Genomic DNA, 22,163 nt, shown 5'->3' on the forward strand with positions numbered 1-22,163 from the left:
CCAGGAGTTCAATAAACACTAAATGTGTGAAAGAATTTGCATTCTTTGCCTCCGGATCAGGGGGAAACATTTCCAGAACATACATTAAGAACTTCAAATTGCGTAGCATTTAGTAGGCACAAAGTGATTATACTAGTTAAGGGGTGACAGATCAATTTCAATTTGTGTGCCCCTCGCTTATAGGTGTTTGGAGGGTTGTGTTGGGAAGGATTGCTGAGGCCAGTTAATAAATAAATTAATACATTGGTTATGTCTGTCATGAACACCTAAGAGACTGTGCAGTGGTAGCGCTTGTGTTGAATATTTTCCCTAGACCTTGAGCTCCTTGAAGGGCAAGGACTGTGTCTTAGATAATATACCCTCAGGACCTAGTGCATTGCCTGGTATGGAGGAAGTAACCGGTAAGTATATATTGGTTGAATGAATGATTTGATTTCCTAGTTTTTGGAATTGGCCCATGATTCTAAGTGAATGAGCTCACCTCAGATGCCTTAATAGTAAATGAAATTTTGCAGCAGAAATATTTTCTAAAATACATTGATTTTTATGGAACTAGTGTCTTGTTTTCAAAACAGCCCTCTGTTTTGCTACAACAAAACATTTCAAGAGTTTCAAATTTAAATTGGCTACTCAAAGACAATTTTTTCATTTTTTTCCTATCTCAGTGGTCTAGAGGGGCATCTTGGTGTTTTAAGTGGAACACAGGCTTAGAAGTCAGACTTGGGTTTTTTTGTTTTGTTTTGTTTTGATGGGGTCTTGCTCTGTTGCCCAGGATGGAGTGCAGTGGCACCATCTCTGCTCACTGCAAGCTCCGCCTCCTGGGTTCACGCCATTCTCCTGCCTCAGCCTCCCGAGTAGCTGGGACTACAGGCGCCCGCCACCACGCCTAGCTAATTTTTTGTATTTTTAGTAGAGACTGGGTTTCACCGTGTTAGCCAGGATGGTCTCAATCTCCTGACCTCGTGATCCGCCCGTCTCAGCCTCCCAAAGTGCTGGGATTACAGGCATGAGCCACTGCGCCTGGCCTAGATTTGGGTTTTACTTACAGCCAGCTCAGCTATTAACACATTGTATGACCTTAGCTAGTTACTTTTCCATGCTGGAACTCAGTTCCCTCTGAAAAATTGGAGAACTGAAGCAAATGAGCTCTGTAATTCTATGAAAATAAATGCAGAGGATAAAAAAAGAGAACTTGTTTCAACAAGATAATTCTCTGTCTTTGGCCTAGTTGAGGGGTCCCCAACCCCCAGGCCATGGACCAGTACTGGTCCGAGGCCTGTTAGGAACCCGGCCGCGCAGCTGTAGGTGAGCGGGGCAAGCGAGCATTAACGCCTGTGCTCTGCCTCCTGTCAGATCAGCGGAGCATTAGATTCTCATAGGGGCGGGAACACAATTGTGAACTGTTCATGCGAGGGATCTGGGTTGCCCGCAGCTTATGAGATTCTAACACCTGATGATCTCAGGTAGGACAGTTTCATTCATCACCCCCCCATGTATGGAAAAATTGTCTTCCTCAAGACCGGTCCCTGGTGTCAGAAAAGTTTGGGACTGCTGGCCTAGGCAATCACTTCTCTGATTTCAGCTTCACTTTCTGACACAGGAGCAATAATCCTAAAGTGAGGAGGGTGAGTCACTTAAAAAAAAAAAAAAAAACAGCAAAAACATCAGTCATTATGGTGAAATGTCAACACAGTAAGTCTTTTTTAATATCTCTGCAGAATGCTACATGAGATTTGCCCTAATTCATAGATGGCTTTGGTATGTGTAATACATAAAAATATAATGTATCATCTCAGACATATGTCTTGGCTGACATTCAGCACCAAGAATCTGACAAATGTTTTTATATTTATGTACATTCTGCCTGATTTCAAAAACAGATTTAAGATAGCTATACTCAACATCATAGAAATAATTAATTCTGGACGTCTTTAGAATGAGAATAAAAACAAGAGCCAAGTGTTTTTTTTTTTTTTTTAAGTGATTATGTTAGGAAACTTAAACTCTGAGAGCTTCCAGAATTCAACATGAATTGTAACTTCATGGTTCCTGGAAGCCAGAGCCAACAGGGAAGTAATGGGCTGCCTAGCTCTTCTTGTCTGATAACAGCCAGAGTAATGGGCTTTGTGGGGAAAAGGAAATATACTGGCACAATTCTACCTCAGGCCTGTTCTGATAGCCTTTTGTCGAGGCAATAGCCGTTCGTTCATAATGAAACCATTGAATTACAAACAAGAGTGGCAACATAGACCAAGCCTTATTTGTTTGTGGGGATTTTACTAGTTGTTTGGTAGACTCTAGCCAGGCCACGTATAGTAACAGTAGATGATGCTTAATGTGCCAGATGCTATTCTAACCGTATTAACATATTAAAAATCCTTACAAGAGCCCTGTGTGTTAGGAACAGTGCTTTGGGGTCTGTGCTCTTATGCACTGCACCATACTGCCTCTTACATGTCTCAAATCGTACAGAGATTTATCTTACTGCAGTCACACAGCTCAGCATCCCAACTCTGGGTGATCTCAGGAAAGAACATCTCATTTAAAGCAATAATAACCAGTTTAAATGTAGGCAGCCTCAGTGCTACACGACCAACCAGATGGATCAGCTGTTTACTTATTGAGTCCACTGGTTCTTTTGGCGTTGTTTTAAGGTGGCTTCTTGAATGTTAAAGGAACAATCTAGGCTCTATCTGAACCTCCTTTTGCACCTTTCATTGGTGACATGAGGAGCATACATAGGCCATGTGTCCTCTTGTCCTTCGGTATCTTATCTACCTTTGGGCTGCTAAATATGCCAAATCAGCTTCTCTTGTGTGCCAGCTCACTCAGCAGGGGTGGCTGCCTAGAAGACTGTGTTGAGAAGGGCTCTCAGGCCTGGCTCAGATGTCGTGAGAGAAGGGGTCATGACTGAGTAACAATGCCTGATGTGGGCAAGGGAGAGGGTAGCACCAGAGCGTTGCCTTTGCCAGCCATGGCCTAGTTCAAGATGAGGGCTTGCCTCTATGCTGCATGGCTTCTGAGGTTATTTTCCCTCAGAGTACTTCCCATTCAAGAGGAGAACAGAATGTAGCAATTCACAGAATTCATTCCATAAAAATGAATTCCCTCCCTGTACAAGACACACAATAGGAAGATTAATAAGTCAAAATCCCTGCCCCCTCCCAAATTTCATCCCAGTCAAGGACATATAAATTTTGACAAATAATATCTATACAGTGAGATAATGATGATTATTATAAAGTACTGAGGGAACACAAACAAAAGAGTCACTGTCTATGCCTGGTAAGGGCAGACAGGTCAGGCTGCATGGAGAAGGTGCCAGTTGACCCTAACCCTGATTCCATCCATGTGTATGGAGCCCAGAGGGTGTGTGTTTTGAGAGCCACCTGGTATGACCAACATCCTCAATATGTCTTTGCAACCTTCCTTTTCAGAATGTATACAGTACCACCAGTAGTAAGTCATCTTTTTGGAGTCTTGATATAATGACACACATGAGAGAATGGATGAATCCAATTTACCACAATGGGTCAATATTTTAGAATTTTAGCTGTGGCAAAGACCTTTAGGGAAGGCAAAGGGTGGGGCAGGGTTTGTGGAAGCCATGGATATAGGGGGTCAGTGCTGGGCAGGTTGAGTAGACTTTTCTAAAATGAAGTGGAAAAATAAGAAATGCAGAGACAGCCTGCACTGGCATTTTACCCAAGGCCATTCTGTGTCCCTTAGGAAATGTGTTCTTTACAGGGATTTGAAAACTATAGGGAAGAGTGATTGGGGTCAGAAATGGCATCACTGGGGCTAAGAAACCAAAGATAAAGTCACTTTGGAGCTAACCTTTGTATTCAGAGAGCTTTGTCCTAATCCTGCTTAGAATTTCCACGGCATCTTTTCTTCCCTTAAGAGAAATCAAAAGGCTTTCACTTTTCCCCTCTCTGCCCTGTGAAGACAGGCATTCAAAACCTCGTTTTGCAGGTAAGGAAATTGAGTTCATGGTCTAAGATCACAGTGAATTGAACAGACTCAAAAGCAAGCATTTAATCTCTCTCACTCTAGCATTTGCTCTTAAATGTAGTTCTTAGAATGAGAATTCTCAGTGGTTTTAAGAAAATGGTAATGTTTGTACTATAATTAACCCCCAGAAACAGAACATCAAAACCAAGACACTTTGGCGATCGTCTTATCCAGTGTTCTCATTTTAAAGATGTGGACTCTGGGCCGGGCGCAGTGGCTCACGCCTGTAATCCCAGCACTTTGGGAGGCCGAAGCGGGCGGATCACGAGGTCAGGAGGTTGAGACCATCCTGGCTAAGACAGTGAAACCCTATCTTTACTAAAATTAGCTGGGCGTGGTGGCGGGCGCCTGTAGTCCCAGCTACTCAGGAGGCTGAGGCAGGAGAATGGTTATGAACCCGGGAGGCAGAGCTTGCAGTGAGCCGAGATCACGCCGCTGCACTCCAGCCTGGGTGACAGAGTGAGACTGTCTCCAAAAAAAAAAGAAAGATGTGGACTCTGAATCTAAGGGACAACTCCAAATAACTCGAGGATATCTGGTCATTAAAACCTACTCGGCTCTCAAGGTTTCCATTTCTAACTGGAAGCCATTGCCTTCAAGAGCTGTTTAAGAGCGTCTGCCACCCTTCTAGAACTCAGTTTAAGGACTTCTGCTGGAGCCTTGGAAGGTTCAGGGCCCTCTCGTCACCATTGCTAAGGGCTGTTTTATGTTCTTTTATGAGATGGTCTGTTAGGTGCAGCCACAAGAAGGAGACACAGGAGAGGCTCAGGAAGACAAAGTTTATCGTGGTCACAAGTCCTAGAGGCAGGAGGCATGGCACACCATGCAGGTCCACAGGGGAAAGACACCAGGGCAGTCAGGAGGCAGAAGACAGGAGCAAGGGGAAAGCATTAAGGTAAAGCCATGATGGGGGTTTCCTTGGAAAAGTCAAGGCAGGGCAGTGTGAACACTTTAGGGTTGGCTAGTTTGAATAATCTCAGGGGCCCTAAGCTATAGGAATGGTCCCTAGTTGACTGTACCTGGCCCTGGGATGATGAAAGCAGAGGAATTTTGCCTCTTCGGGTGTTGGGCCAGATAGAGGAGGTGTGGCTCTGAATTGGTTAGTTCGCATGTCAGAAGTGTACTCCTGGCTGGGCCCTTTGCTGGCTCTAAGAATAACTATCCTCTCGCCACCCCACCAGGGGCAGTCTCCCCAGCTAGAAAGGTTTTTTAAAAGATGTTCAAACATCGTAACATACATAAATATGTAACACAAGGGCCCTGGCTCCTCTCAGATATTTTTATTTATTTATTTATTTATTTTTGAGACAGAGTTTTGCTCTTGTTGCCCAGGCTGGAGTGCAATGGTGCGATCTCTGCTCACTGCAACCTCTGCCTCCTGGGTTCAAGCGATTCTTCCACCTCAGCCTCCCAAGGAGCTGGGATTACAGGCATGTGCAATCATGCCCAGCTAATTTTGAATTTTTAGTAGAGATGGGGTTTTGCCATGTTGATCAGGCTGGTCTCAAACTCCTGATCTCAGGTGATCTGCCCTCCTCCGCCTCCCAAAGTGCTGGGATTACAGGCATGAGCCACCATGCCGGCCCCTCTCAGATATTTCTATCCATTGTCATACTCCCACTCTTTCCCTAACTACTACTGACTTCAGCTTGCAGCAGAAAATTCAGCCTTTGTAAGCTCGAGAGGACTCAGGTTGCTGACCAAAAGCAGAAGAGGCCTCCCTTCAAAACGTATGGAATGTTGCAAAAAGTAGACAGTGATCCTCAATAATCAGATACTTCCCTCAGAATGGTCTGCTAAACCTTCAGTCTTGTTGAACCAATTGGTTCAGTACTTTGTAACAGAACTTGGGAATTTCTCCACCCTGGATGGGATATTTCTTATGGCCTCCCATCCCAATTCATGTCAGCCCTTCCCGCATTTAGACTTGGTTACTTTCAACTCTTTACTCCTGGCATCACTTTTAAATGATTCAGGACTCTTGGTTTCAAGTGACATAAACCCACCTTGAATTATCATAGGTGGAGGAGAGTGTTGGAGCATTGAACATAATGGAAAGAAAAGTTAGCTTTTTTCTACAGTTCTGATAGGAACAGATTCTCTCCCTGAAGACTGGCGTCTTCTGCTAGACAGGAAGTGTGACTACTGGCAGCTCCAGAGCCTCATAATCCATAGCTTCAGTTGCCTGGCATGCACTGGCCCTGGACTTCTCACACCCCAAACTCTCATATGTGGGCCCAGCTGGCTCTCTTGCTCATTTTGGGACCAGTCAAGTTAGACTAGAGAGGCAGAGTCTGTAAAGGAACGTGGTTGGTGTGGGGGAAAAAGCAGTTTCCATAAGAAGGTGGTGGTCCCAGGAAGACAGGATGGTGGCAAAACCAAAGGTGTTTGTGACAAACCTGAGAGCATATCAGGAAGAGGAATGATTAAATCATTTAAGTGACAAGAGCAAGTTGAAAAACAACAGGTGTAGTATGCTTTTGTTAAAAAATTGGCCAGGCATAGTGGCTCACGCCTATAATCCCAGCACTTTGGGAGGCCAAGGCAGGCGGATCACTTGAGCCCAGGAGTTTGAGACTAGCCTGGGCAACATGGTGAAACCCCATCTCTACAAAAAATACAAAAATTGGCCAGGCATGGTGGTATGCACCTGAAGTCCCAGCTACTTGGGAGTCTGAGGTGGGAGGATTGCTTGAACCCAAGAGGTCGAGACTGCAGTGAGCCATGATTTGCACTACTGCGTTCCAGCCTGGGTGAAAGAGCAAGACCCTGTCTCAAAATTAAAAATTAAAAAATTATGTATTCAGTAAATCTTTTCTAATTGACTTTCCATTAATGGAATGTCCCAGTTGGTTAACTCTGCACCCCCTCGGTAAAGCACGGGGGGAGGCTGAACATTCTTAGCTGGCAGCCTGGTTTCTAGGACACCAGCACACTTCTGCTCCCACCAGCTGAAGCCTGGGCTTTCCAGGAGTCATTCTTGTTTCTTGCCAAACCTGGGAATGCCAGATGGACTTGTTGTTTTAATTATACAATTTAATTAAATATCCCCCAAACGAAAGACAAATACAGAAAGTTATTTCTGTGAAAATCATTGCGAGTAGCTAGAAGCAGTGGCTTTTTGCAGAGGGGAGAGGGCTTTTACCTTTTATTGCCGAATAGGTTCTGGAGTCTGACCGCCTATTTTCAAATTATAGCTCTACTGCTTCTTTGCTGTGTGACACCTTGGGCAAGTTGCAGAGTCATCCTAGGACTTGGCCCCTTTACTATAAAATGGAAATAGCAACCTTGTTTGGGTACTGTTAGGATTAAGTAATATAATGTATTTGAAGCACTTTGCACAGTTCTTGGGCACATAGTAAACACTCAACAGATGCCACATCTATCATCATCGTCATCAACAATCACAGCCTTATTAAAGATGTAGAGAGAAGTCATTGGCTGTAAAGGAAAAATTTTTTTTTCTTATCAAATCAATCTCTAAAAACCTAAAGAGAGTGTGTGTGTGTGTGTGTGTGTGTGTGTGTGTGTGTGTGTAAGGACACCTCCAGAGAGTTCTAGAGCTGAGTGAAAACCTGGTTTATTAAAATGAGCCTGGGCCGGGCACAGTGGCTCTCACCTGTAATCCCAGCACTTTGGGAGGCCGAGGCGTGTGGATCCAGATCGAGACCATCCTGGCTAACACGGTGAAACCCCATCTCTACTAAAAATTCAAAAATTAGCTGGGCATGGTGGTGGGCACCTGTAGTCCCAGCTACTCGGGAGGCTGAGGCAGGAGAATGGCGTGAATCCAGGAGGCAAAGCTTGCAGTGAGCCAAGATCACGCCACTGCACTCCGGCCTGGGTGACAGAGAGAGACTCCATCTCAAAAAAAAAAAAAAAAGAGCCTGTAAGTCTGGGTGCACACCTGTAATCTCAACACTTTGGGAGGCCGAAGTGGGATGATTGCTTGAGGCTAGGAGTGTGAGACCAGCCTGGGCGTGAGTGAAACCCCATGTCTACAAAAAGTTAGTAAAAAAAAATAATAAAAAATAAAAATTAGCTGGGCGTGGTGGCACACGCCTGTAGTCCTAGCTACTTGGGGAACTGAGGGGGAAGGATTGCTTGAACCCAGGAGGTCATGGCTGCAGTGAGCAGTGATTGCACCACTGCACGCCAACCTGGGCGACAGCGAGACCCTGCTTCAAAAAAATAAAAATAAAAAAGCCTGTAGCCCCTCTTCCTTCCCTAATATATTTGGCTTCTATAAAAATTAAAAACCCAGGGATAGGAAGAAGGGAAGAGAATTGGAAAGCCCCTGGTTAGCTTTAAGGGCCTCTCAGTGCAGCAGAACCCATGCTGGCTCTATTCATAACTTTGCTCTCTGGATCAATATTCTGAAAGTTGGTACATTCTTTTCATTTGTGTCTTTCACAGAGGGCAGTAAAATTTAGCTCTAATTATATTTAGGGCATCTGGATTCTAGTCAGCATTTTCTGGCTCCGTTTTAGAACCTAAAGTCTGCGGCTTATTCCTAATGTGGAAAATGGAATAATCCCCCAGGCATGAGAAGAACTCCAGCATTGAGGCTGCTGTTCCTCTAGCGAGAAGCTGCTGCAGACATCACAAGACTTGTTATACAAGGAAACATGATTACAGTGGATTAAACAAACTTGCCAGAGGCTTGAAGGATTTATTGCTTTTTGAATTCTGAATGAGACATAAATATGTTTTTCCCCTCTTAATTTTGGACCCCATACGGATAAGGTGAGAAAATTCTTCAGCAAATTCTAGAATGCTTAGCTGCTAAAGATCAGTTGGTTTTGTGTCCACGTCATATTGCAAAGGGCATGAATACTTGCTTGGCAGAGACACAAAACAGTCACTCATTTCTTTCTGTTCTGCCAAGTTAGTTACTGCCTTGTCTCCCAGTGGGAGAAAAATGTAACTCCTTGGGGACTCTTCTGGAAGGCAGCATGGTGTAATGGAAAAAGCACTGTAGTCACAGGCACGAGGCCTAGACTACAGCGTCCGTGCTTATAAGTTCCATTATTTACAACAGGTTTCTTAAACTCTGTAAGCCTTTGTGCTCTTACTGCTCTTTTCTGAAAAAGCAGTTCTCAGAGGGTTGTATGAAGGATTATAGCACCTTTATGTTCAATATCATCTATAGAAACTCAATTGTTGGATGCATTAGCATCAGAATGACAGCTTGTAGTACACTCATTTGTGTTCACAGATCTCAGAAATTTTTATGTCCTAAATGGAGGGACTTTTAAAAATAATGATGGAGCTGGGCATGGTGGCACACACCTGTAATCCCAGCACTTTGGGAGGCCGAGGCGGGCAGATCACCTGAGGTCAGGAGTTTGAGATCAGCCTGACTAACATGGTGAAACCCCATCTCTACAAATACAAAAAATTAGGTGTGGTGGCGGGCGCCTGTAATCTCAGCTGCTTCGGAGGCTGAGGCAGGAGAATCACTTGAACCCGAGAGGCAGAGGTTGCAGTGAGCTGACATCATGCCATTGCACTTCAGCCTGGGCAACAAGAGTGAAACCCCATCTCAGAAAAAAACAAAAACAAACAAAAATCTGATGGCTTCTTAACCCTATCACTTCTGCAGATTCTTTGGTTTCTCAGGAAGCCAAAGAGATAGCATGGGGCAGTGGTTAGTAACAACTCTGGAGTCAGACAAACCTGAGTTTAAATTCACTACTTATTAGCTGGGAAGTCTTTGAACAACTCACCTAACCTGTTGTTCTCATTTTCCTAATCCGTAAAATGGACATAAAGTATTACCTCAACCGTAACTCGTTTTGTTTCGTTTTGTTTTGAGATGGAGTCTCCCTGTGTCGCCCAGGCTGCAGTGCAATGGCGCGATCTCGGCTTACTGCAACCTCCGCCCCCCAGCTTCAAGCGATTCTTCTGCCTCAGCCTCCCGAGTAGCTGGGATTATAGGCATCCACCATCATGCCTGACTAATTTTAGTATTTTTAGTATAGGCGGGGTTTCACCATGTTCGCCAGGCTGGTCTTGAACTCCTGACCTCAGGTAATCCACCTGCCTTGGCCTCCCAGAGTGCTGGGATTACAGGCGTGAGCCAATGTGCCTGGCCCTATTTTTTATTCCTTTGTCTTGTTTCCTATGTGGGACTTATCACTGTTTGGCATTATTATTTATTTGTGTTCTGTCTACCACCCCAGCCACACTCAAATATAATCCCCATAAAGGCAAAGACATTATATGTCTTATTTACTGCTTTATATGTCTTGCCTAAGAAAGTAACTGGTACATTATTGTTACCTAATCTTTTTACCTTTGAATTTTTTTGCCAAAATAATACAGAATTAGAAAGAATTCCTCCCCCAGTGTCATGACTAAATTTATATACAGTAGCTGACTTGGAAACTGGGCAGAGTTGTTTTGCGTTTGGAAATACTGGTGTTCTTACAGTTGAGTTTCTATTTCCAAAAGATGCTTACTCAGCCTTTGATGGCACAGTTTGACTTGTGACATCAGAAGGTTGACAGGCAGAAGTCTGAGTCAGAAATTCAGCTATGGAAGAGCGTGACTTTCATCCCTGCTTGCCCTTTGAGGTATGGCTGGACACAGCTCAGAAAGGTCTTGGATTTCAATTTATCTAGGAAGGTATTTAGCAAATTATTTTTACCATTTGGATTTGGTACCAATCACCCGAGGAATCTGCAGTCTCTGCGTAAGTGAAGAATGAGAATGGAAGGGGTAAGTGGAGCCCAGTGGGAGAGCACAGGCCACCCCGCCACTTCCCTGGAAGAACTGATGGCTTTTTCCAAGGCCTGGATCATGCCTCCCCTATCCTCCTCCCCACTCCATGTCCCCAGTCCATCCTCTGACTTTTATTTACTTACCACCTTGGAAGTCATAAGATTCTGAAGTTTTCCACAGCTGCTGGGACTTAGGCACTGGGCCACTGAGGACAAGCTGACAGGTCATTGTTTGGGCTCTGGATTTCACATCATTCATTAGCCCTCTCGATCCCCACAGAGAGGGACGTTCATGCTATGAACTGTGTCATGGAGAAAACGCAGCCCTAGAAAGAGGAACTCTTGATCCCCCACTACTTCATTCTTTCAAGCCCTGTGACCTGTTCCTCTAAATGCCTGTGGGACCACAGGTGGGCTTGGGATGGGGATGCTTCCTGAATGCCCAGGGACTGTATGCAAAATGTTACGTGTGTGTATTATGGGCAGCCAGGGAGGCTCGGTTTCATCAGACTCTCAACAGATACCATCTTTGGTCTAAAATAGATTTGGAACCATGACCCTGAGTGGACCTAATGTATTTTTGTAATGTTTGTAGACTGCGCATTTGCCCCTCTGGCCCTCCAGGCTGTGTGTGGGCAGATTGAGGATGGAAAAGCTGAAGCGGTGCACAGCTGCCCGATCTTGTTGGGTTGTTGCATGATGGCTCTCTCATCTCTTCTTGAGTTTGCTTATTTACACAATTAAGCTAGGCCCATTGTGAATCAAGTCCTGACCTGTCAACAGAAGATGGGATGGTTGAAGAGGGTAGCAGGCAATTCTGTGAACAAAATATAGCTATAGATCTGGCTTTAAGAGTAAAATAAGGCCGGGTGCAGTGGCTCATGCCTGTAATCCCAGCACTTTGGGAGGCCGAGGCAGGTGGATCACCTAAGGTCGGGAGTTCAAGACCAGCCTGACCAACATGGAGAAACCCCATCTCTACTAAGAATACAAAATTAGCCAGGCGTAGTGGCGCATGCCTGTGATCCCAGCTACTTGGGGGGCTGAGGCAGGATAATTGCTTGAACCCGGGAGGTGGAGGTTGTGGTGAGCTGAGATCGTGCCACTGCACTCCGGCCTGGGCAACAAGAGCAAAACTCTACCTCAAAAAAAAAAAAGTAAAATAAAATCATGCCACCAACAAACCTACCTATTAGTCCACTGATTTTCTTTCCTCTGTGACAAAATGTTCATCTCCATACTCTTAAAGGAGTGATGATACACTTGGCCTTTCACCTGAGGAAGTATAGGATGGGAGCTGCATGTCCCAGCTCAGGAGTATTGACGTTCCTCTTCTCAGTTAGCCCTGTCCACTGCAGCCCAGCTAATGTCTTACAGGCTATTAGAGATGGTGTACTGGGGCCAAGCATGGTGGCTCCTGTCTGTAATCCTAGCACTTTGGGAGGCTGAGGCGGGGTAGATCATTTGAGTTCAGGAGTTTGAGAACAGCCTGAACAACATGGTGAAATCCCATCTCCACTAAAAATAACAAAAAAAGTAGCCAGGCATGGTGGCATGTACCTGTAATCCCAGCTACTTGGAAGGCTGAGGCAGGAGAATCTCTTGAACCTGGGAGGCGGAGGTTGCAGTGAGTGAGATTGTGCCACTGCTCTCCAGCCTGGGTGACGGAACGAGACTCCATCTCAAAAAAAAAAAAAAAAAAGAGAGAGAGAGAGATGGTGTACTGGGCTGTGCGTGCTTCAGCTACCCAACAAAGCACCTCTACCTTGTGCTTACAACGAAATTCAGTTAACTGTAAGATCTGGAAATCCCTGGCAAGTGAAAAGCTGCTGCCTGGTGTGAGTATGTCTTTGTTTTCTAGCAGTGCAAATTACTTCATCTTCAGCAGGAGTGTGGCACCTCTATAGTCACACATCGCTTAACGATGGGGATGCATTGTTAGGCGATTACATCAGTTGTCATAGAATGTCCTTACACACCCTTAGGTGGCATAGCCTGCTACATACTTAGGCTATATGGTCCAGCCTATTGGTCCTATGGTGGAAACCTGGATGGCTTGTGAGTGTACTGAACACTGTGGGCAACTGGAAAACAATAGTAAGGATTTGAGTATGGAAACATAGAAAAGGTACCACACAAATGTGGATTTTGTAATCTTATGGGGCCACCCTCATATGTGCAGTCCATTGTTGACCGAAACGTCATTATGTGGTGTGTCACTGCTTACTGACTGCTGATAACATGCCAGGCTATGTGCAGGGTGCTCTACAAAATCTATCATGTTTCATCCTGTCCTTATCCTGAAGTAAATGTCAGCATTCCCATTTTACAGATGGGGAAGTTGAGGCTCAGAGGTGTGTCAGTGAACAGGTCTAAGAAAAGGTGTGGGCTGACATAATGTGAGGGCCACAGGGGCCACCAGAGGACATGGAGTAGAGGCCTTCCCTGAAGGACCTCGGGAACTGAGCCGAGCCAGGAGAGGAGATGGGATTTAGGCTGAGGAGAGAACACTTGGGAGGAGCTGGGACTCCAAGTCTGAGGAAGGCACCCGCATTTATTACCTTCTTGCCGTATTACTCTCGTTCAGTCTTTCTTCTTTGAGGTGCAGATAGTCCCCTTCTCCAGAATTCTTCTCCAGTCATCTGCATGGGATTTGTTTTCAGTGTTTTTTGAATTAGAACTGTAGACACTTCCCTCCTAGCCTGGCTTTTCTCCATCAAACTCCCCATAGCCATTTCTCATTGACTAGAGCAGGCCCTAGCGAGCCCAGCCCTTAGTCTCTGTCCCCTCCAGGCTACCCTCCATGATAGCAACCAGGCTGCCCTTTTGGAAACACACATACGAGTATGTTACTCAGGGACTTCCAAAGGCTGGCTAGCCTTTGCTTCAGAATGAGATCAGCTCTTCAGCATGGCAGCGGCAGACAGCTCCTACCACTGGCCCCAGCTTCCTCTCAAGCTGGCCCTGGCGCTCTGGACTCCTCACACTTCTGCCTGGCAAACACCTACTTGGTCTTCAAGCCTTCATTCTTCCTAGAGGCTACTCGGGTTCTGCCCCACACCTGTCACCTGAATTGTCATTATGTGTGAGCTCCTTGAGAAAAAATATATGACTTGGTCATCTTTATACCCTCAGTACCTAGCATAACACCTGGCACGTAGTCAGCACTTAGTAAAAACATTTTAAAAATTTTTACTGTCTCCATTTTGCAGATGAAAATAAGAAACTTTAAATGAATAAATGTTTGACTCTTGGGGTCAAGGCCATAATAATTAGAAAGTCTCCTTTCACTGTGTGTTGTCTCATTTATATTCCCCAGGAGATGGTCAAATGGTATAAGAAATGCAGGTGGTTCCCCAGTCTCGGTGTCTCACATATTCCAACTCTCTTTTTTTTTTTTTTTTTTTAGACTCAGAAAAGTACTTCATAGATTGGCTTTTTAGATTTCTTTTTTTTTTTTTTTGAAATGTAGTCTCTATCGCGCAGGCTGGAGTGCAGTGGTACAGTCTCAGCTCACTGCAACCTCTGCCTCAGGTTCAAGCAATTCTCCTGCCTCAGCCTCCTGAGTAGCTGGGATTATAGGCGTGTGTCACCATGCCCAGCTAGTTTTTGTATTTTTAGTAGAGATGGGGTTTCACCATGCTGGCCAGGCTGGTCTTGAACTTCTGACTTCAAGTGACCTGCCCACTTGGCCTCCCAAAGTGCTGGGATTACAGGCGTGAGCCACCACACCTAGCCTTTTTCAGATAATTTCTTCAAGATTAAACTCTACAAAATTATTGTATTAGTCTCTTTTGTTTGGAGGTTAGACTCTCACACAGATTGAAGCAAACATGAGAATGTGTTTGTTCTTAAACCTGAAAAATTCATGGAGAGTTCTAATGTAACCTCCACTAGATCCAAGTGTTTAAAAATGTCAATAGCAAACTTTCCATCTCCCCCTCTTGCCTGGGTTTTCCCTGTATCGCTTCATTTTTAGGCAGGCTCTTGCCTCCTGCTAGCAAGATGGCAATTGGTAGCCCCAGGCTTACGTCCCCAAGCTTAGTGACTCCTGTGGAAAGAGAGCGTTGTTCCCAATGGCACTAGCTAATGTCCTGCTTGACTCATCCACCAGTGACTCTGTCACTATGGTAGAGGAAGGGGGAACTGTAACTCTTCTTGGTCGGATCTGGGATATATTCTTATCTCTAGGGTTAGGGGTGGAATAGTCCCACCTAAGTCACATGATCTGAGAGCCAGGGAGAAATTGGTGAAAAATTAGAAAACCGGTGAGTTTATCAAAGGGCTGAGCAAGCAGAGCAACAGATGTCCACTGTGGTTATCTTACCTTTCTTTTTTGTTGCTAATACGTCTGTTATTTCCTAGAATGGTATGATAGACCCCAAGCAGGTGGCTTGTGTTGTCCTTTTTTGGTAAATGCCTACCTCCCAGGACTTTTGAAAATGGTTCAACTGCTGTCTTTGACTTTTTTACCCCAGCCTTTGTGATTGGTCTGACAGCTCCAGTGTTTGTGCTGGAGACTTGGAATGCCAAATGCGCTGATTTGCACACCGTTTTTCATGAAATCTTATTTTTCTTGATAAGGTCAGGGAATCCTTAAAATTCCCAGTGGTTTTGAGCTAGAATCCTATTGTGAGTTCTCTGATATTACATAGATTTAAAGCAAATGCATTTTTCAGGAGCATACTTTCCCTTCACTTTTTTTTTTGTAACTAATCAATGATTTCTGACATTCAGTGACTGCTTGCTTCTGCTATTAGGTGACTTTCTGATATTCAGCCCTGACTGCCACTTGTCCCTCTGACCTAGCCATAAAATACTAATATTTGCAGCTCCCTCTTATATGGTGAGGAATAATAAAACATTATAGCACTTTGGGCTTTGTTTCATTTCTTCCCATTGATAGCTTTTTTCCTGCCACTGTCAGCATAGCTATTTCCCAGCATGTTTTTCCCTCCAGTTCTGCAGCCACATAGTATTTTCTGACTGCTATCACCTACCCAGGAAGAACATTGTCACTTACTGAGTACCTGTTTTCTGTTAAGTATACCAACAGGACTTTCCTGCAAATCATCCCATTTATTTTTCATAGCATCCCTTTGTGGGATGGATATCATTATCCCCACTTAAAAAGATGTGGAAAGTAAGGCTAAAGGGAGGATAAATAATTTGCCAAATGTTTTAGAACGGATGGAAAAACCCGGGATTCAGTTCTGAGTCTACTAACCCTGAAAGGCCGTTCTCCAAGAATAAGGCTAGAAGCTTTAAGATACTGGAAAAGTATGAGACCCCATTTCTGACCTAAAGGCAAGGATCAAGACTAACACATTTGAAACAATGAGAGTGAATTTAAGATAGAGTCACTTCTGAGTGCTGTGTGATATCATCTATTTGCAGTGCTGTTGAAATTCAGAAAACAGTTCTGCCTCCAGATTCTATTTATCTTTGAACCTGACTGGGAATATATATTAATATTAAATCAAGACTTTATTTTTAAATGTAACCCTAGTGCCAGTTTCATAATATACCAATTCACTATTTGGTTACTGTGCTTGCTCAGACTTCTGTTGAACCCCAAAACATCAGCGAGCCCTCAATTTCTGTGCATACGTTCAAACCTCAGGTCCCCTGCTTTGTAGATCCCGTGAACTCCCTGATAAGCACAGGTCACATTTACCAACTCTTCATTATACATCTGATTTGGCAAGACAGTGGCCAGGGGAAGGTGTTAATCTGTGCCCAGGTTATATGCCACTTAATTGAGTTCAGTTCAGACTTACCAAGTGTGTAGTAAGCCAAGTGCCACCACCTGGCAGGTGATTTGCAGGGCTCACTGGGGGATACGACATATTCATCCAGTGTCTTCTGAATGCTCAGCACTCTTCTAAGCACTGGGGACAGTGGCAAGACAGACAAGGCAGGGCCTCTGTTTTCATGGAGCCTACTTTTCTAGTTCTATAAATAAATGAAAAAGTCACTTTCAGCTAGTGATGAGCACAGTGATTAAAATAAAACAGAGGCTGGTGCGGTGTTTCACACCTGTAATCCCAGCACCTTGAGAGGCCGAGGTAGGTGGATCACTTGAAGTCAGGAGTTCGAGACCAGCCTGGGCAACATGGTGAGACTCTGTGTCTACAAAAAATACAAAAATTAGCTGGGCATGGTGGTGTGCGCCTGTGGTCCCAGCTACTCTGGAGGCTGAAGTAGAAGGCTCATCTGAGCACAGGACTTGGAGGTTGCAGTGAGCCAAGATCATACCACTATACTCCAACCAGTGTGACAGAGTAAGCCCCTATCTCCCCATCTCAAAAAAAGAAAGAAAACAGAGTGTTTGGATGAATTGGTGTGGAGGGTGGGAGTCGAGAATAGATGTCAGGAGTTAATATAAACTGGCAGGTTGTCAGTAAAGGTCCCTCAGAGTAAGTGGCTTCTGAGCTGAGCCCGGAATGCAAAGAAAGGAGCCAGACATGTGAGGAGCTGAGATGACCCTCGTCTAGGCGGAGGGAACATCCCATGTGAAGGCCTAAGCAGGGAATAAGCATGCTCAGTCTAAGGATGGGGTGGGAGTGGGGGGCCGGAGCCAGTATGGCAGCAGTGCAGTGAATTAGTGGGGAGTGGTAGGAAGTGAGGTTGGCAATAGAGGGAGCAAGTGACACGGGCTCTTGCAGGCTGTGAGACCTAGCTTATGTTGTGTTTGAAGCAGGAGAGTAACAGGAGTGACTTAACTTTCTTTCTTTTTTTTTTTTTTTTTAAATCCTGGCCACTGTGTGGGGAATGGATTGGGTTATAGAGGAGTAGAAATAAGAAGATTTGGGGTGAATGCTGGGCAAGGTAGATTATGTTGTTATTGTTATTGACATCATAGACCAGGCCAGGGAATTTGGATTTGCTCCTAAAGCTAATGATGTGTAACAATAATAGCTCCCATCTCTTGAATACCTACTGTGTTCCAGTCATGCGGGTTTATGTGGATTCCCTCCTCAAGTCCTTATACACACCCACAAAGCCCCTATCCACTGGGCTTATTATTAATGTCACCTCTTATAAAGGAGGAATCTGAGGTGGACAGAGCCTAGGTTCTGAGCATTCCTTAGTGAGGAAAGGGAACCAGAGCTGCATGACGGGCAGGGGGCTGGCGAGATGCATCAGGATTCACATGGCAGGACCTGGAGTTTGGCAGGGACTTTGAGGTGCAAAAGAGAAGACCCCTGTTGGGAGCACACATCCCAGGGCGGCCTGCATGTAAACTGCTGGGAAAAGGGCTGCGGGGGAGGCTTAGATAAAACAGACGCGGATGCTACCCTCTGCAGTCTGCAGATCAGCAGGTGATCAGGTAGACCTCTCACCCAAAGCAGAACATGGCAAGCTCCTGAAGGAGAATTTGTTGATACTCTTAACTTAGAATGTCAGAAAAATGTCCCAGTGTCAGAATTGAATTCCTATACCTGCTAGGTCAGTTTTAAGCTAAAATGATCTTGCAAAACCTGTTGACCCATTGATACCCTGTACCCTAAGTAGGCAGTTGGTATTATTTCTTAACTTTGGTTCATCTATGTCCATCTCTCTGTCTCTGAGACACACACACACACACACACCCGTCCCCCTCCCAGAGCCTGAGCATTCTAGAGTTTCCTAACAGTACCAGGGCAGTTGTCCTGTCTGAAATGTTTACCTTGGGGAAAAAATGAACCCCTGGTGTGATTTTGTTTCCCCACAGGCTCTAGGGGTCTTTACATAGCCGCAAGACATCATCACAGCTTCCCAAGGACTAGGGTGTTTATGTGTGCACAGAAACCACACTGCAAAGGATCAGGTCCTGCTCCTTTGTACCCTAAGGTGTAGAGAAAGCTGGACCTCAAAACTGATGGCACCTGTAAGAACAGTTTTTGCTTTGGTTCTGGCTTTTTCTTTTCCTTCTTCCTCAAGAGGGCTTACTATGTTGCTGTTAGTTTTCTCCCAGCATTCATTCACTCTAGCAAAATCTGGCTACATATCAGTTTGTAGAAAATGGGCACGATTCTAGGAATAGCTGTCCTAATGTGTTAGCTCAATACCATGGATGCGTCAACAATGGCTGGTAGCTGCCAGTTGACCTGAGCTTTACGTGGTTTTTCTTTTTTTTTCTTTTTCTTTTTTTTTGGTTTTTCCTTAGATGAGAACTACTGTTTGCTAGAGCTGAGATAAAACCATTTCAATTAGAACCTTGTATCCGAATATAATTACTCCTCCCAGAGATAGAGTCCTGGCCTGAAAAGTGAGGACAAAAAATAAATAGGGACAAATAGAAGGAGAATGATTACTGGTACAAGGTAGATGGAATGGTAACTCCCTTTATTTTCAATGATGTTATACAAATCAAATAAAACCCTATTCCCATTTATTTTATTTTAGCTGAGTATTCTTGTCCAAAATGAAAATCAGATGTTTTTCTTCTTTTTCATTTTTTTCCAAAGCAAATGGTTACAAACACTTACTTAATATAATTTACTGGAGCTTTTTTCTGAAAGAACATTTATGTTAACTTTCTTTTATGCATGTAGTAACTTTTGATCAAAACATGACTCCACTCCCTTGTTTAATGTTGAGCATCTGGATTAAAGGCTTCTTTTAATCTTAAATACAGATTATGGCCCTCTTTCCCTTTAAGCAAACTGCCATAAAACCCTGGCACCTTTCCAGTTTTCCTTATTAAAGCCCTCTTTATTACAGTGTTTTCGGATGGCAGTCATTAAATGATTGTTATGCACAATGGGCACTTGATTATAATTATTTAACTGGCAATCAGTTATTGCAGCAATTTGGTGCTGTAATTAAAAGGGAGCATGTTTGTACCTGCCAGCATCTTTGAGATCTTCGGCTCTGGATGAAGCAGGAGAGGCAGAACATAAACAAATGGACGGAAGAATCAAGCACTTCTGTGAATGGAATCTTTTATTCCTCGCCAATCTGATTCTTGGCTTCTTTGTTCCATAAGGTAGATGAACAACGATGATAAAATAAAATGTAAATAAGAATTTTTGTGCTACAAACTCCTGAATCGATAAATACATTCAGTAATGAATGTAAGTTTCTCCATGTGCTGTGAAATGCTAAATGGATAGAAGTGTATTTATATAATTCTATTTCTTTTAAACACAAGCATCAGCATGTTTTCTCCCTCTAATTTATAAATGTCAGCACTTATTTCTTGATATATAAATTGATACAGGATGCCACAAACAAAAAGTTGCCGCAAAAGATAAGGGCGTTTGTTAGCACACAGCTGGAAAGCTTTTTAGTCACTATAGAAGTTAGCAGGAATGTGATTCCAAAGTTAAGATGGCCCTCCTGAGTTACTCAGAACTCTTTCAGTTGTAAGTTGCAAATTTTAACCAACCTGAACAAGGGGGAATTTTTTTGCTTATGTAGTTGGAATGTTACTGGAACTACTCATAGGATTACAGGAAGAACTGCAGGAACCAGGACTCAGGGCTAGGCACTGGGAATCAGTACGGCCTAGACGCATTCTCTGTCCATGTCTCAGCTGAGCTTGCCTGTGTTTGGCTTCATTCTGAGAATAGTCTCACAGCTTCTTTCTCCCTGTGGCAGGAAACAGGCCTGATATCAGTAGCCCCAGACTCCCATCTTCTTAGCTTAACTCCAGTGGAAAGCAGTCTCTATCTTCTACCTTTCATAAATCAGTCTCGGGAAAGGATTCTGATTGCCCCTACTTGGCTCATATACCCATCCCTGGACTAATTCCTGTTGCCGAGTAAATGGCACAGTATGATTGTCCTGCCTGGATCCCATGTAATACCTGTGGGTAGGGCAAGGAAGTTGGAGTCCTGTGACCGACAGTCTTGTTAGAGACATTATTAGTATGACCCCATCAGTGGTAGCTAACGACTGAGAAAAACATGGTGATTATTTTCAAAAATGAGTATGAAAATCTAAAGTATCCAAACTTAAAACAAAATTATTTAAATGTTTTCCCAGAATGAATCTCCATCTCTCTTTTAGAAACATCCCATTTTGTAAGACCAAGGTATGAAAGTATTCATCTGAGTTTCAAATGATTGCCTAATCTTACCTGTAATCATTACTGAGAACCAAACACCCATTAATGGTGTGGTCTAAGGACAAGGTCCTGAAGAGATGAGACTGGCGCATATTAAAGATGCCTGCTATGATGATGTGGCTGTCATGGCTACATTATCATGAGGGATTTGGAATCTGGGGTTCCAGAGAGCACGTTTTTAGCCACTATCTCTGACTATTAAATCACTTACAACAGCTTTGGATAATAAAATTCTCTGTTTCTCTCTTGGTTTGGTTCCATATTAGAATCTGCAAGTGCAAAGGCAAAACAGTCAGCAAAACAGCAGACTTAAATAGAAAAAAGCCCCAAAAGGAAAGGAAAACAATTGAAAATTTAAAAGAAAAACACCCCCACCCCCAAACATGATCTAATCAGTCTTCCTTATGGAGAAGTTATGAATCATCCTACTTAGCAAATAAGACAATTGAATGTGCAAGCCCAAACTTGAATTAAAATAAAGTTATTCTCAACTTCCTGTTTCTCTTATTAACATGCATTTATTATTTAATAACTATTTATGTATATAATTGAGATATTTAAGCTCTGGGTAACTTAAGTGGCTGTAGAATACTACCTGAACACACAAGGAGAAATAAACTTTGAATATGTGCCTGTATATTTACAACACACACACACACACACACACACACACACACACACACACACACACACACAATTTTTTACTTTGTGGATACTGGCCACCACTTGAAGAGTTTCTTGGGAATCTAATCTTCTCAATGGCAGGCTCCAGCATTGCCTTTGCCAGTGTTTAGTTCATATGGACTTGATGCCAATTTTCTTTTCACATATATGAAATAACAGTTTGGCACATAGTAAATAAAACAGTGATTCCACAGAGAAGACTGGCACTTTTCAAAAAGTGAATTGGGCAGGTTCAGAGCTAATTTTTTCTTTAGGTGAACTGAGTTTAAATTAAATGTTGCAAGAGATTACCATATTTGTGTGAATCTCAAGAAGTCAAAGGCCGTGGCAATAAAGTATTTTCATTTTATAGAGTTTTTCTTGGAAAGGCCACACACCATATGACAGCAGAGTGCTTAAAACCCAGAGCCTGGTGCCAGCACAAAATCCAAACATCGTAAAGTTACTTCCAAAGCCCAGATATTGACCGATCCCCTCTCTTGGAGCAGTGCATCTTTCAACTAGTCCAAGTCCACCAGCCCAGAATCACCCTCCCAGCCTCAGATTTCAAGTTGGAAGCCCAAAGTAAGGCGTGTTTTCTAAAAAGGAAAGGAAAAGCTATTGGATAGCAATTATCAAGAGTCAAAAAATAAATAAATAAAAATAAAAATAAAATAAAATCATCCCCAATGGAGGAGCTTTAG

The 22,163-nt window shown here is 43.7% G+C and overlaps 1 protein-coding gene across 11 annotated transcripts in view; it reads left to right on the forward strand.

The window, feature by feature from the left end:
• ATG7 (autophagy related 7) overlaps positions 1–22,163 on the forward strand; it is a 283,351-nt gene that overhangs the window by 184,883 nt on the left and 76,305 nt on the right. The gene's annotated exons all lie outside the window — the stretch shown is intronic.

Source organism: Pan troglodytes, chromosome 2 (genome assembly GCF_028858775.2).
Source record: "Pan troglodytes isolate AG18354 chromosome 2, NHGRI_mPanTro3-v2.0_pri, whole genome shotgun sequence".
NCBI lineage: Eukaryota > Metazoa > Chordata > Mammalia > Primates > Hominidae > Pan > Pan troglodytes.